Genomic DNA, 16,418 nt, shown 5'->3' with positions numbered 1-16,418 from the left:
CCCGCTCTCAAAATGTCCGTGCCCCGGATCGGTGGAGCGCTGGCGCTTTCCGTCAACGGCGGAGCGGGACTATTTCCCGGAGGCGGAGGAGAGGGGGGTTCGGGTGTTGCGGCTGGAGATGTCGGTTGGTGGTGGGGGGGGAGGAGGGGCCGAGCAGCCGTTGTCTCGCGGGCTGGGATTGGTCGAGGCGCACCTGCAATGGGCGAGCGGATGTGTCGCGCTCCGCCATTGGTCGCCGTGCACCTGCAATGCGTCAAGGCGATGGTGCCCGTGATGGGGGAAGCGGGCGCCGGGCAGTCGCTGCCTCCGCCGGCCAGTCGCTGCCTCCGCCGGCCAGTCGCTGCCTCCGCCGGCCAGGTAGCAGCACCTCACACCGCCACCAAGCAGCGAGCGCAGAAAGGCAAAGGCAGGAGCAATATGTATCATAATAATAATACTTAACAAGGTGTAAATGTCTAATGGGAGCGTACATGAGTGGCTCTATCAAAAGAGCTAGCATGTGGTACAATGGGCCGAATGGTCAAGCAACAAGCACAGAATAACCACAGCAGCACCGAGGCCACTGCGCTGCGATGGCAGGAGCAACATTAATAATAATAATAATAATAATAACAATTCTTAACAATGTGTAAATACTAATGGGAGAATACATGAGTGGCTCTGTCAAAAGAGCTAGCAGCGGTACAATGGGCCGAATGGTCTAGCAGAGATTACCTACAGCAGCACGGAGCCCGCTGTGCTGCAAAGGCAGGAGCAATATTAATAATAAGAATAATAGCACTTAACAGGATGTAAATACTAAAGGGAGAGTACACGAGTGGCTCTGTCAAAAGAGCTAGCAGAGGTACAATGGGCCGAAGGGTCGAGCAACAAGCAGAATTAACTACAAGCAGCACGGACGCCGCTGTGCTGCGATGGCAGGAGCAACATTAATAATAATAATAACAATTCTTAACGGTGAAAATACTAATGGGAGAGTACACGAGTGGTCAGTCAAAAGAGCTAGCAGAGGTACAATGGGCCGAATGGTCAAGCAGAGATTAACTACAAGCAGCCCAGCGGCTGCTGTGCGGCAAAGGCAGGAGCAATATTAATAATGATAATAATAATTCTTAACAGGGTGTAAATACTAATGGGAGAATACATGAGTGGCTCTGTCAAAAGAGCTAGCAGAGGTACAATGGACCAAATGGTCGAACATTATGCAGAGATTAACTACAAGCAGCCCGGAGGCCGCTGCGCTGCAAAGGCAGGAGCAATAATAATAATAATAATAATAATTCTTAACAGGGTGTAAATATTAAAGGGAACATACACGAGTGGCTCTGTCAAAGAGCTAGCAGAGTTGCAATGGGCCGAATGGTCAAGCATCGAGCAGAGATTAACTACAAGCAGCACGGAGGCTGCTGTGCTGCAAAGGCAGGAGCAATAATAATAATTCTTAACAGGGTGTAAATACTAATGGGAGAGTACACGAGTGGCTTTGTCAAATGAGCTAGCAAAGGTACAATGGGCCGAATGGTCGAGTAGAGAATAACTACAGCAGCACGGAGGCAGCTGTGCTGCAAGGCAGGAGCAATAATAATAATAATTCTTAACTAGGGTGTAAATACTAAAGGAAACACAGTTTAAGAATAAGGGGTAGGCCATTTAGAACGTAGATGAGGAAAAACGTTTTCAGTCAGAGAGTTGTAAATCTGTGGAATTTTCTGCCTCAGAAGGCAGTGGAGGCCAATTCCCTGGATGCTTTTAAGAGAGAGCTAGATGAAGCTCTTATAGATAGCGGAGTTAGGGGGTATGGGGAGAAGGCAGGAATGGGGTACTGATTGTGAATGATCAGCCATGATCGCATTGAATGGCGATGCTGGCTTGAAGGGCCGAATGTCCTACTCCTGCACCTATTGTCTATTGAAAACTACACGAGGCTGGTGTTAATGAGTGGGTGGAACTGTTAAAGTGCTAACAGAGGTTCAATGGGCTGATGGTCTGTTTGAGCTGTTTTATTCCCGATTCAATGATCCATTCAATAAAATATTCCTAGGATTTCTAAAAGGTATAAATACAAAAGGGAAAATACACAAGGCTGGTATTAACGAGTGTGTGGCTCTCAAAGAGCAAGTAGAGGTACAAAGGGCCGATTGGTCTTGGTGCACCTTGTTATCCATGAGTCAATAATCCATGAGTCAATAATCCATGATTTTATCAAACATTCCTAGGAATTCTAACGGGTAAATACGAAAGAGAAACTATTTTAGGCTGGTGTTAACGAATGGGTGGCTCTGTCAAAGAGCTAGCAGGGTTTTAATGGGCCGAATGGTCTGCACCATTTTTATCCATGATTCAATGATAAATGATTCCATAAAACATTACTAAGTTTTCTAACAGGGTATAAATGCAAAAGGGACAAAAATCTGAGGATGGTGTTAACGAGTTAAAGCCAGTGGGTGGCTCTGTCAAAGATACCATGGTCTGTTTACGTCATATTATCCATGATTCAATAAAACATTCCTTGGAATTCTAACAGGGTATATATACACGAAAGGGAAACTATACGAGACTGGTGTTAACGAGTGGGTGGCTGTGAGCTAGCAGAGGTACAAGGTGCTGAATGGTCTGTTTGCGCCATATTGTCCATGATTCAATAAAACAATCTTGGGAATTCTAACGGTAGAAATACAAAAGGGAAAAAATATGAGGATGGTGTTAACAGGTTAGAGCCAGCGGATGGCTCTGTCAAAGAGCTGGCAGAGGTACAACGGGCCAAATAGTCCGCATTTGTGTGGCATGCTCCATCCATAACATTCAGTGTAAGAAAATAATTGCAGATGCTGGTACAAATCGAAGGTATTTATTCACAAAATGCTGGAGTAACTCAGCAGGTCAGGCAGCATCTCAGGAGAGAAGGAATGGGTGACGTTTCGGGTCGAGACCCTTCTTCAGACTGACATAACATTCAAAACACTATAGTGATGTTGTAAGAGTGTTGCCTTTTTGTGCACCAAATCTCCCATTAACAGGGGATGTAAAGATTACAAGGAGTAGGCAGGAGAATTAGGTTGAGATGGGCCGAATGGCCTAATTCTGCTCAGATATCTTCGGGTCCTAACAGTGATATTTAGTAATGATGTTTGGGAACGAATATCAGTTGAGACTCCATGAGATCTTTTATGTTTACACAGCAGACTAGGCCTCAGGTTAAGAGTCACAGAGTCTGAAGAAGGGTCTCGACCCGAAACATCACCCATTCCTTCTCTCCAGAGATGCTGCCTGTCCCGCTGAGTTACTCCAGCTTTTTGTGTCTATCTTCGGTTTAAACCAGCATCTGCAGTTCCTACACAGGTCTGAGTTTAACCTCTCATCAGGAAAATAGTGCCTCTGACCGTGACACTCTCCCTCAGTATTGCACTGGAGAGACTCTGTCCTATTCTTTACGCTCACATCTCTGGAACCTACGAAAGGAGTTTGTTTCTCCACCCACCTCATAACGTTTAACTCTATGTACCAAGGGAAGTGATGTGCCAGCATGTTCTTTTTGAAATAAATATTTATTTCTGGAGGGGCAAAGAAACTTACGAAGCTTGAACATTTAGTCCTGAAACCCCCTAAAAACAATACATGGGAATACACTGTACCTTCAACTGAAGGGCCGCATTGGATAAAACAGGTCAGATCACTACCCACCTCCTTCTCAAGGACAATTAAAGATGGGCCACAAATGCTGGCTTTCTCAGACCCTGCCAATCGAATAAGTAAATTAAACGGACTTAAACATGTTTGCACATTGTTGTTAAAACACACACAGATTTAGAAAGGTTATGTTAATCGCCACATTTAAGAGGCGATGTAAATTCTGTTATTCATACTGCAGCTTGCTTGATTACAAGGCTTTTTTTCCTGCCCTGTTCTTTGCTGAGGCAGAGAAGCGAGACTTTGGCAGAGCGTGAGGGAGATCACCCAACATGTGGTGGATGTGAACGATCAACCTTGTGTATTGTCACAGACTGCAGTAGAAGTTGGGAGGGTGGAGTTTGATGGCACTGAGTGGTTCCAGGCCGCTAAATTGACTTATGGCGGAAAGATAGGAATAAAACCATAAATAACCCGATAAAGCAGAGGCAGCTTTGCAGTGCATCAGTGGAAATCAAGCCAACAATGGCACTTCTCCAAATCTTGTACTGTAAATGCAGAGTACAGATATCACAAAGTCATTTCGTCTTGTTTCTACATTGATTTTATTTTTTTGCTAATTTCAGCTGTCTGTTGGACAACATATTAACTTTATCCCAGTAAGGTACACGACTGCGGAATACAGCTTAACGTCTTGGCATGGGGAAATCATTACTATCATTTGATTACGTGACCGCACGGCCTTTGTTAAGGTGGGTTGATTGGTTTAGGCACAGCGACGTGATAGAATCAGCAGTCCTCGGGAGGCAGGTGAAGCAAGAATTAAACTTTGGCTTGTTGGGAAGCATTTAAAGGCTAATTTCCTCAGTGTGCACCATGTATGAAACATCCGTTTTTTTAATTGCATCTGTCACACGCCACAGACGCAAAAATGAAAGTAATACTATAATTTGACCATGGTTTCTTTTGACATGGATCTGAACATTTGCAATTGCTTGTAAGTATGTTTCCCACTGCAAAGTCAGAGAACCCATAATTAATATCAAGGTACTTACAGTAATGAGGCTGTGATATTAAAGAGGGAAACCACATTAGATGCAGTTCTGCCTCAGCAGAAGAGCAGTACATTTGGAGTCACATGCCAGAGATCTTTTATATTGTCTGATTTAACAGCAGCCAAAACTATAGTAAATCTACCAGTGAATGTGACGTATAGGTCCAAAGGTATGATAAAGATAAATTTAATTTTTGCAGCCTGATTTGGACACTGATTCCAAAGGATTACTTTCAAATCAATTGTCGAATCAATCCATTAGATTTAAACAGAAAAGAGACACGAGACTGCAGATGCTGGAATCTTGAGCGAAACATGAAGTGCTGGAGTCGCTCAGCAGGTCAGGCAACATCCGTAACGTCGCCTGTCCGTGTCCTACAGATGCTGCCTGACTCGTTGAGTTCCTCCAGCACCTTTTGTTCTGCTCGATATTCCAGCATCTGCAGTTCCCTGTGTCGGCCAATTAACCTTCCAACTTGCGTTTTTGGCTGCTGGAGGAAACTCAAGCAGTCACGGGGGAAAACCTGCAAACTCCCCACAGGCAGCAGCCGAGGTTAGGAACAAACCTGGTGCTATGAAGCAGCAGCTCTCTTTTATCAGTGATTCCAAGGTCCCTCAGTGCCTCTGCGGTTCAGCCATTGAGTTTGCATAAGATCGGCAAACAATCCTCAATCTTTGATTAGGTATCTAATCTCAAGTAGGGTGACAGGGAAAATATTGCAATCAGCATCCCTATTTAGGGAGTGGGAGACTCTAAATACCTGAGCATGCAATCCAGGCCAACACCCCAGGGCTGCCACTGAGGGCGTTACTCTCCTGCAGTTGACATATTAAACTAAGCCCTTGTTCTCCACTGAATATAATGAATCCCCTGATAATATTCAGGGGAATTCTCGGCAAAGCTTGGTACTATCATTTTTCATCAACCACATCACCAAAATATATGCCATCTCATCGTTATCACTTGTTTCAGTTTGTGGGGCCTAATCTAGCTGTCCTGTGCCAGATTTCAAAACATTATCAAAATACTGAACAGGACTTTCAAATGCTTAGGATGCCCTGATGTGTGTAACCAGCATACTGTGTTACAATCTCCCCCACTATACCCATCCGCGATATTACATCTCTTGCATCTTTTAACACTTTTCTCAGAAAACCGATGTGAACAATTATATTTTTGGCCTTTTCTATAATCCTTCTCTTTGAGTTTCCACTCAATGTTTTCACCCATCTCCTACCTGCACTGAGCCTTGGGGCATATTCCTCTGTTTAAAGAAACCTGTTGTTGATAAGGACTCTGCACTAATAATGACATCACAGTTTTTCCGTAAGCACATACAAAGCTATTTTCTATTTGTTCTCGGGTTATGAGCAGCACTGTGAGTCCTCATTTATTGCCGAGCCCTGGTTGCCCTGAGAGCATGGTAACAGAAACTGTTTAACAGCTTGGCTTGCAATGAGAAGGGTTCATTATTGTAGCCGGTGGGGGCTGGGATCATTTAGAGGGCAGACAGGGAGCATTTGTATCAGTCTGGGGAAGGGTCCCAACCCGAAACGCCGCCAATCAGTCCATTCCTTCCACAGACATTGCCTGACCCGCATTAGTTCCTCCAGCACTTTGTGTCCTGCTTGATATGCCAGCATCTGCAGTTCCTTGTATCAGCATTTCGTGAACCTCTCTTTGCGGGTCCATCATGGGTACTGACCACCCCACCATTGATGTGATCCACAGGAGGCGCTGCCTCAGTATCATCAGGCAATATCATCAGAGACCCACGTGCTCTCATTTCACTCCTACCGTCAGGAAGAATGTACAGGAGTCCGGAAACTGTGACCAATAGGTTCAAGGCCAGCTCCTCCCCACAACCATCAGGTTCGTGAAGACTACACAACCCTAACCTCATCTGGACACAAGGAACTGCAAATGCTGGTTTACAAAAAAAAACACTGAGTGCTGTTGTAACTCAGCGGGTCAAGCAGCATCTCTGGAGAACATGGATGGGTGATGTTTCGGGTCGGGACCCTTCTTCAGACTCACTTCAACTATGAACTTCTGTGAACTGCCTTTGGTTGCACTAAGAACTGAGAGTTTTTTTTGCATTAGAATTGTGGTTATTCATTTAATGATTTTTTTGGTTTTGTTTATAATGTATTATCTGAGTGAATTGTGCTAACGGGCCTGTTATGTTGCTGCAAGTAAGAATTTCAGTGATGGTACATATGACAATAAAACATTCTTGACTCGAGAGTTATTCTGAGTTGTTGTGTGTATCCAAGGCAACCCTGAGGTCCATCCTAGACCTGAGGTAGATACTGCTTGATGCTTTACATCAATTTAACTGTGACGATTGTCCGTGGTAAACCAACAAACCCCTCCATTTGTTTGTCTTTCTGCTCAGTGTCAGTTTGCAAATGGCATAAGCAAAGGCAGCACAGTGGCGCAGCGGTGGAGTTGCTGCCTTACAGCGCCAGAGGACTGGGTTTGATCCTGACCACGGGTGCTGTCTGTACGGAGTTTGTACGTTCCCTCTGTGATTGCGTGGTTTTTTTTTAGATTTAGATTTAGAGATACAGCGCAGAAACAGGCCCTTCGGCCCACCGAGTCCGCGCCGCCCAGCGATCCCCGCACATTAACACTATATTACACACACTAGGGACAATTTTTACATTTACCCAGTCAATTAACCTACATACCTGTATGTCTTTGGAGTGTGGGAGGAAACCGAAGATCTCGGAGAAAACCCACGCAGGTCATGGGGAGAACGTACAAACTCCGTACAGACGGCGCCCGTAGTCAGAATCGAACCTGAGTCTCCGGCGCTGCATTCGCTGTAAGGCAGCAACTCTACCGCTGCGCCACCGTGCTGCCGTTTTCTCTGGGTGCTCTGGTTTCCTCCCACACTCCAAAGATGAAAGACGTTTGTAGGTTAATTGGCTTCAGTAAAATTGTAAATTGTCCCTTGTGTGTGGCATAGTGTTTGTGTACGGATTTTGCTGGTCGGTACGGACCCAGTGGGCCAAAGGGACAGTTTCCGCGCAGTATCTCAAAAACTAAAGGTAAAAATCATAGTTTGGCAACAAGTCAAAACGTCATGATGCAGCTCTGTAAGACTTTGCTTTGGCCGCGTCTGGAGTATTGCGTGGAGTTCTGGTCGCCCCATTACAGGAAGGGTGTGGAGGCTTTGGAAAGGGTGTAGAAGAGGTTTACCAGATTGCTATCTGGATTAGAGGGTGTAGAAATAAGGAACTGCAGATTCTGGCTTACAAAAAAACCCCACAAAGTGCTGGTTTAACAACGGGTAAGGCAGCATCTCTGGAGAACATGAATGACTAGCTGACATTTCAGGTCGGGACCCTTCTTCAGACTGAGTCACTTTGTGTCTTTTTCTGGATCACAGGCTGTTAGCGACAAGGAAAGGTTGGACAAACGTGGATTGTTAAGAGGTTGAGGGGAGACCTAATAGAAGTGTATAAAATTACAAGGGGCATAGATAGGGTTGACAGCCAGAAGCTTCTCTGTTACCATGTTCTCAGGGCAACTAGGGCTTGGCAACAAATGAGAGGGTCAAAGTTTGAAGGAGATGTGTGGGACAAGTTCTTTTTACAGAGAGAATGGCGATGGGTGCCTGGAACATGCTGCTAGGGGTGGTAGTGGAGGCAGATAGCGATGTTTAAGAGGCTTTTAGATTTGGATGGATGTGGATATCGTGCAGGCAGTGAAGATTAGTTTATCTTGGCATCATGTTTGGCACACAGTGTGTGTGCCGAAGAGTCTGTTCCCGTGCTGTACCTTGTTCTATGTTTTCATATCTGAGATGCGTCGTCTTTCTTTTCCAACTGTTCCTGTGGCGTCTCCCTTGTTGCAACCTCCCACTACTGCCACCTCCCACGACTTTCAAATGTCTAGACTTCATCGTGGCCACAATCTCAGCTGACTAATGATTCCATAACAAGTAGGCAGCTCGGCAGGAATTGGCTTTCCCTTCAAACCCCCTGAGATACAACAGCCAAATCCAACGGAATGATTTGCAACCAGGAGCTCGCAATTTAAATAAAGGCGTCTGGTTTTTTTTCTCCCTCTACTGCAGTTGATCTTTCAGACTTGCCTCCCATCTTCAGGACGAAAGGTGGAAGAGGCACGTTTGCCGAAAACTTAAACAACCACTTCAAAATGCTGCAGCAATAGTCATAGAATCAAACAGCACTGAAACAGGCCATTCGGCCCATCTCTTAGCTGCAGACCAAGATGTTCCATCTAAGCAAGTCCCATTTTCCCAATAGCGATACTACCTGGCTCGACTACCTCCTCCGGCTGCTCGATCCATACACCCACCACCCTTTGTGCAAAAATAGTTACCCCTCAGATAGCTATTGAATTTTTCCCCCCTCATCTTAAACCTATGTCCTCTGGTTCTCGATTACCCTATCCTTCTCGACCTTTCCTGAACCTGTCCAAATGACTGAAGGTCCTCCCCCTGCAGGTTTCCCTCTCATTCAGATGCGATCCTGGCTTGAAAACATTCTGTTCCTTTCTCACTGCTGGAGTTACATTAGGCCAGATCAGCTAAAGGCAGCGGATTCCTTCCCTGAAGATCATCCCTGAACCAGATGGGCATTTAGACAATCCAGCAGTTTTGTGGCATTGAAAATCACAAAAAAAACACAGATACTAAAAATCTGAAATAGTAACACACAGCCGTATAGGTGCATCTGTGTGAGGAGAAACATTTCAGGTTGAAGACCCATTATAGAGCTTTACAGCAAGGAAACAGGCCCTTCTGCCCACCTTGTCCTATTGGGCTAGTATCGTTTGCCTGCATTTGGCCGATGTCCCTCAACACCCTTCCTATCCACACATCAATCCAAATGTCTTTTAAAAGTCACAAATTGTACCCATTTCTTCAACTTTCTCTAGCAGCTCATTGGAAAAGGGAGAGAAGATCTTTCCTAATTCTGATGAAGGATATTTAACCGGAAACGTCAATTCTGTTTTCCTTTTCGCCAGATGCTGCCTGGCCCGCTAAGTGCCTCCTGCATTTTCTGCTTTCAGTATCATAGTCATTGTTACTATGCATAGTAATTATTAATAATTATGACATTATTGTAACACTGACATGTTTTGAGTAATGCATCAATCTTGAACAGTCTTCTGATAATGATAAATTTTGGCAAATAAGAATTGGCAAAAGCTGCTCTTCAAAGATTATGAGTGAAGGGGAACATTTAAATATCCTGGATTAGGTTTAGGTTTAGGTTTATTATTGTCACGTGTACCAAGGTGCAGTGAAAGACATAGAATAGAATAGAATAAATTTTATCAGCCAAATATGTATTCATACAAGGAATTTGCCTTGGTGCTTTGCTCTCAAGTAACAACACGCTATACAGTAAACAATTAAGAATGAAACATTATAATTTAAACATGTGAAGAATGCAATAAAATACCAGAGCAAAAAGAGGCTACAGATTTTTGGTTGCTGAGTAGAGCTACTGCTCGTGGAAAATGGCTGTGTTTATGTCTGGCTGTGGCGACTTTGTCAGTCCGGAGTCGCCTTCCAGAGGGAAGTGCTTCAAAGAGTTTGTGGCCAGGGTGAGAGGGGTCAGAGATGATCTTGCCCGCTCGCTTCCTGGCCCTTGCAGTGTACAGTTCGTCAATGGGGGGAGGTTGCAGCCAACAACCTTCTCGGCTGATCGAACGATGCGCTGCAGCCTCCGGATGTCGTGCTTGGTGGCCGAGCCAAACCAGACCATGATGGAGAAGGTGAGGACGGACTCTATGATGGCAGTATAAAACTGGACCATCATTGCCTGTGGCAGATTGTGCATGATATCTAATCAAATCAGATAATACTATATATAACGGGTGGCGCCATACGATGGCAGCCTCGCCAATGATCTCTCTCCTTTTTTTCTTTTGTTGTTTTTAGTCTGTTGTTAAACGTATGTTTTAGTGTATCTTTAGTTTTGTATTATGCAGGGGGTAGGGGAAACTTTTAAAATCTCGATGGAGTTGCGACTATTTCCATATCGTATCTCCGCACGCACTGCGGCCTAACATCGTGAAGCTGGTGGCTGTCCCTTGGTTAGGGATTGACTTCGGGAGCTCCAGCCGCGGGAGCCTGCGGACGACATCGTGAAGCTGGTGGTCCCTTGGTTAGGGATCGACTTCGGGAGCTCCAGCCGCGGGAGCCTGCGGACGACATCGTGGAGCTGGTGGTCCCATGGTTAGGGATCGACTTCGGGAGCTCCAGCCGCGGGAGCCTGCGGACGACATTGTGAAGCTGGTGGCGGTCCCTTGGTTAGGGATCGACTTCGGGAGCTCCAACCGCGGGAGCCTGTGGACTTAACATCGTGGAGCTGGCGTCCCTTGGTTAGGGATCGACTTCGGGAGTTCCAACTGCAGGAGCTTCGACTGCCCCGACGCGGGAACTTCGATTGCCGGCTGCGGGAGCTTCGATCATCCCGACTACCCCGACACCGGGAGAAAAGGAGGGAAAAAGATAATACGTTTTGGCTTCCATCACAGTGCGCTGTGGTGGATGTTTATGTTAATTTTTATGTAGTTGTGTGTCTTGTTGCTTTTTTGGTATGACTGTATGGCAAATCAAAGTATTTGTATGTTTTTACATACTTGGCCAATAAATTAATTACAATTACAATTAAATACAATCAAGCCAAACTCAAATACAATAGGTAAGCAAAGTTTACAATAGACAAAGACAATAAACAATAGGTGCAGGAGGAGGCCATTCGGCCCTTCGAGCCAGCACCGCCATTCAATGTGATCATGGCTGATCATTCTCAATCAGTACCCCGTTCCTGCCTTCTCCCCATACCCCCTGACTCCACTAACCTTAAGAGCTCTATCTAGCTCTCTCTTGAATGCATTCAGAGAATTGGCCTCCACTGCATGGCGGTGCTGGCTCGAATGACCTACTCCTGCACCTATTGTCTATTGTCTATTGAGAGACAGTCAGAACCTTTTTCCCAGGGTGGAAAGAGGAAAGGTTTCGGGGGGATGTGCAGGGCATGTATTTACACAGAGGGTGGTGGGTGCAGGGAACGCACTGCCGTGGGGTAGTGGTGGAGGCAGATACGATAGTGGAACTTGAGACTTTTAGATAGGCACATGGATATGCAGATAATTGAGGGATAGGGATCACGTGCAAGCAGATGAGATTAGTTTAACGGCATCATGTTCGACACGGACAATATGGCTGAAGGACACAAATTGCTGGAGTGAATTGGGGGGTCAGGCAGCATCTCTGGAGAACTTGGATAGGTGACGTTTTGGGTCGGCCTGAAATGTCACCTATCCATGTTCTCCAGAGATGCTGCCTGATCCGCTGAGTTACTCCAGCACTTTGTGTCCTTCAGTGAAAACCAGAATCTGCAGTTCCTGGCTTCTATTCACGTTATTCCCTTTATCGTGTATCTGTGGACGGCTCGATTGTAATCATGTATTGTCTTTCCGCTGACTGGTTAGCACGTGACAAAAAGCTTTTCACTGTGCCCCGGTCGGTGCATGTGACAATAAACTAAAGTAAGTTAAACTAAACTACAGATAGACACAAAAAGCTGGAGTAACTCTGCGGGACAGGCAGCATCACTGGAGAGCAGGAAAGGGGGTGACGTTTCGGGTCGAGACCCTTAGTAGTTTAGTTTGAAGAAGGGTCTCGACCCGAAACGTCACGCATTCCTCAAACTAAACTACTATGTGGCTGAAGGACCTGTTCCCGTGCTGAACTGTTAATCAACACTCCATGTTCATCCCTTGAATAATGTCGGCTTCCATCTTTACATTTTCATGGCTTGTCATCGAAACATCTCAAACTCTGTACACTTGTTCGGAAGACAAACAGAGGAGCAGTGAGCTGAGTGACGTGTCTGGTTCAGTGGCGCAGGGTGACAGAGGAATGTTGGCACTGCGCACCAGGGAAAGTTTGCAGAGTGCCATGAAAGGATTTCAGTTTTAACAGCTCAAGCCAACGGGTTGGCACAGTTCAAAGATATGCTTTCAAAAACAGTGGGCATGAAGAAAGAAGCCTTTATCTAGACTGCACAAAGCTCCTGTGTAAACACCCGTGCGAGTAACCGTTGATCAATTTTATCTCCATCCCTTCACTAAGCTAACAATGAACGGGATGACATTAACCAGTTCTGCAGAATGACTTCATTATCAGGCATTTACGTCATTTATTGTATTTGCTATTAAAACATCTCTGGCAGCAGGTTCGACAAGCAGATGTGATGCTGTTAGTAGATAGAAATGGTGTCGGATTCTACAATATGTTACATGCCTAAAATGGCTAATAAGGCCCCACAAAGCTTAATGTGTTAAAGAGGTACTGTATGAATAACTGATGCACAGCTCTCTTGAAATAAATAATATTTTTTTTAACACAGCAGTGATTAGATTGTTACTTTTAAAGAGCTTACTAAATTAGGGCACAAAGTGCTGGAGTAACTCAGTGGGGCACGCAGCATCTCCGGAGGACATGGATAGGTGATGTTTCAGGTTCAGACTGATTGTGGTGAAATATTGGTGAAATATTCATATCTGTATAATCTCTTTGCATGGTTCACAAGGTACTTTTTCTTTCGTGTTCATCATTCAAATGTTACATCGCTGTCATCGTCCATCCTGAAAAGGGCTCAAGCTTCCGGCGACAATCAGTGGGAGCCATCACTTGTACAGTAGACGATGGCGGTAGCAGAATTAGCTCAGGACACTTCCAGTTTCCAGCCCGCGACGTGAACGCTTCTGCCACGGGGCCCACCCACAAGGTACTGACAGATTGAGACAACCATTGTTTAGTTTAGTTTATTGTCACGTGTATCGAGGTACAGCGAAAGGCTTTTGTTGCATGCGAACAAGTCAGCAGAAAGACAATACATGATTACAATCGAGCCGTCCACAGTGTACAGATACAGGATAAAGGGCTGTAGGAGTAGAGGTTTAAAAGAGTGAAGCGATTGTAATGCATGATTGCACATCCACTTCTGTGACCAGCATACAAGGAGTCACTTGGCTTAGGCGCCCTCTTGGAATCCAATATCATGTATCATGTATTTATACACTGTAAATGGCTCGATTGTAATCATGTTTTGTCTTTTCACTGACTGGTTAGCACGCAACTGGGCGGCACGGTGGTGCAGCGGTAGAGTTGTTGCCTTACAGCGCTTGCAGCGCCGGAGACCCGGGTTCGATCCCAACTACGAGTGCCGTCTGTGCGGAGTTTGTACATTCTCCCCGTGACCTGCGTGGGTTTTCTCCGAGATCTTCGATTTCCCCCCACACTCCAGGCACAGATTTGTAGGTTAATTGGCTTGGTACGAGTGTAAATTATCCCTAGTGTGTGTAGGATAGCGTTAATGTGCAGGGATCGCTGGTCGGTGTGGACTCGTTTGGCCGAAAAGCCTGTTTCCGCGCTAAACTAAACAAAAACATTTTTTCACTGGTGCACGTGACAATAAACTAAACTGAAATGTATGCATTGATCCATTGCAGTCCTTTCATCCAGAGAAAAATCCACACCTTCACCTCCGAGTTTATTGTATAGCAGTATTGTAATCCACTTGAGGAGGGAGCTGTGGGAAGAAAGTTTGTCATCATCTTTCTACATTCTGCAAGAGAAAGGTCATAAGAGATAGCAGCAGAATTAGGCCATTCAGCCCATCAAGTCTAATCTGCCCTTCAATCATGGCTGATCTATTTCTCCCTCCTAACCCCATTCTCCTGCCTTCTCCCCATAACCCCTTACACCCGTACTAATCAAGAATCTATCGATCTCTGCTTTAAAATTATCCATTGACGGCCTCACAGCCTTCTGTGGCAAAGAATTCCACAGGTTCACCTTTGACAAAATAAATTCCTCCTCATCTTCCTAAAGGAATGTCCTTTAATTCTGTGGCTTTGACCTCTAGTCCGAGACTCTCCCACTAGTGGAAACATCCTCTCCACATCCACTCTATCCAGGTCTTTCACTATTCTGTATGTTTCAATGAGGTCCCCCCTCATTCTTCTAAACTCCAGCGAGTACAGGCCCAGTGCCGACAAACGCTCATCATATTTTAACCCACTCATACCTGGGATAATTCGTATAAACCTCCTCTGGACCTCACAATGCTCCAAATGCGGTCTGACCAGCGCCTTAGCATTAGCATTACAGCGTCTCAGCATTACAACTTTGTTTTTGTATTCTAGCCCTCTTGGAATAAATCCTAGCATTGAGTTTGCTTTCTTTACGACCGATTCGACTTGCAGATTAACATTTTGGGAATCCTGCACCAGCACTCCCAAGTCCCGTTGCACCTCTGATTTCTGGATTCTCTCCCCATTTAGAATATAGTCTACACCTTTATTCCGACTACCAAAATGCATGACTCCACACTTTGCGACACTATATTCCATCTGCCACTTCTCTGCCCACTCTCCCAACCTGTCAAAGTCCTTCTGCAGAGTCCCTGCTTTCGCTACGCTACCCACTTATTTTCGTTTCATCCGCAAACCTGGCCACAAAGCCTTCAATCCCCTCGTCCAAATCATTAATATACAACGTGAAGAGTAGCGGCCCCAGCATCGAGCCCTGCGGAACTCCGCTAGTCACTGGCAGCCAACCAGAAAAAGCCCCCTTTATTGCCACTCTTTGCCTTCTGCCGCCCAGCCAACTACATTCTCTCTGATAATTCCCTCAGTCATTGGGACTTTTCCTGCAAACAAGCCCTGCCAATAAAGAGAGAGGCAGCATCTCTGGAATAGTCTGAAGAAGGGTCTCGACCCGAAATGTCACTCATTCTTTCTCTCCAGAGATGCTGCCTGCCAAAACTGAGTTACTCCAGTTTTTTTGTGTCTATCTTCGGTTTAAACCAGCATCTGCAGTTCCTTCCGACACAATAAAGAGAGAGGCTCCAGGTTTGGAAGATAATTTGATAGGCCATCTGGGGAAACATAAAGGATTATTGTTGACAGATTCAAAGAGGGATTTCTCCCAGTGGGCAAAATGTACCATGCTCCATCTCAATCAAAAAACACAGCAGCTTGTTTATCCACAGACACGGGCGGCTCTGTTGCTCAGAATGCAGAATCGTAGTACAACAAAGGAGACCATTCAGCCCATCATGTCTGGGTAGGTTCTTTAGATTTTTTAGAGACACAGAAATGAAAACAAGGCCCTCCAGCCCCCCGAGTCTGCGCCGACCAGCGATCCCCGTGCACTAGCACTATCCCGCACACTAGGGACAATTTACAATGTACAGAAGCCAATTAAGCTACAAACCTGTGTGTTATAGGAGTGTGGGAGGAAACCCACGTGGTCACGGGGAGAACGTACAAACTCCGTACAGACAGCACCCGTAGTCAGGATCGAATCGTAGATCAGGATCGGGTCTCTGGCGCTGTGAGTTATCAACTCTACCGCTACACCACTGGCACTGTGACACCATAAGGGCTCCTTCAAATAATTCCTACGTCTCCCACTGCTTTCCCCATTTTCGATTTTTCTCTTTCCAGAGCCTAATTCCCCATTGAATCTAGATTCATCACCCCATCGGGTAGTTTTCCAATTTCTCACGACATGTATAAGATGGGGGGGAAGCACAGTAATGCGGATGGTGGAGATGCTGCCTCACAGCACCAGAGACCCGGGTTCCATCCGATCCTCGGGTGCTGTCAGTGTGGAGTTTGCACGTTCTGCGTGAGTTTCCTCCGGGTGCTCCGGTTTTCTCCCACATCCCA

Source organism: Rhinoraja longicauda, chromosome 10 (assembly GCF_053455715.1).
Source record: "Rhinoraja longicauda isolate Sanriku21f chromosome 10, sRhiLon1.1, whole genome shotgun sequence".
Classification (NCBI taxonomy): Eukaryota; Metazoa; Chordata; class Chondrichthyes; order Rajiformes; family Arhynchobatidae; genus Rhinoraja; species Rhinoraja longicauda.
The sequence above is the reverse complement of the archived record's forward strand: the minus strand, read 5'-3'. Positions refer to the sequence as shown.